The following is a 689-nucleotide window of genomic DNA, read 5'->3' on the forward strand; positions in this document are numbered from 1 at the left end:
AAAAGTATCAAACACAAAATAATGCTTACCGAAGACAGAAAATGTATCGTGCTAGGCATCCTCCTCCCGCCCTGTGGTGCAAGTGATGTCCCTCTCTCCAAAAATGTACTCAATGGGACCATAATGTTGCAACCACACTCACGTTGACCTGCTGTGAGGAAAAAACAAGTTAGTACATTGCAAACATGAAAAAGGTCATTTTAAAATCAACATGAAAAACCAAAATTCCAATAGTATCAAACACAAAATAATGCTTACCGAAGACAGAAAATGTATCGTGCAAGGGCACACTCCTCCCGCCCTGTGGTGCAAGTGATGTCCCTCTCTCCAAAAATGTACTCAATGGGAGCGTAATGTTGCAACCACACACACATTGACCTGCTGTGAGGAAAAAACGAGTTAGTACATTTCAAACATGAGAAAGATCATTTTAAAATCAACATGAAAAATCAAAATTCCGAAAGTATCAAACACAAAATAATGCTTACCGATGAAAGAAAATGTATCGTGCTAGGCACCCTCCTCCCGCCATGTGGTGCAAGTGATGTCCCTCTCTCCAAAAATGTACTCAATGGGACCGTAATGTTGCAACCACACACACGTTGACCTGCTGTGAGGAAAAAACGAGTTAGTACATTTCAAACATGAAAAAGGTCATTTTAAAATCAACATGAAAAACCAAAATTTCA

Source organism: Schistocerca cancellata, unplaced genomic scaffold (genome assembly GCF_023864275.1).
Source record: "Schistocerca cancellata isolate TAMUIC-IGC-003103 unplaced genomic scaffold, iqSchCanc2.1 HiC_scaffold_1077, whole genome shotgun sequence".
NCBI classification, from domain to species: domain Eukaryota; kingdom Metazoa; phylum Arthropoda; class Insecta; order Orthoptera; family Acrididae; genus Schistocerca; species Schistocerca cancellata.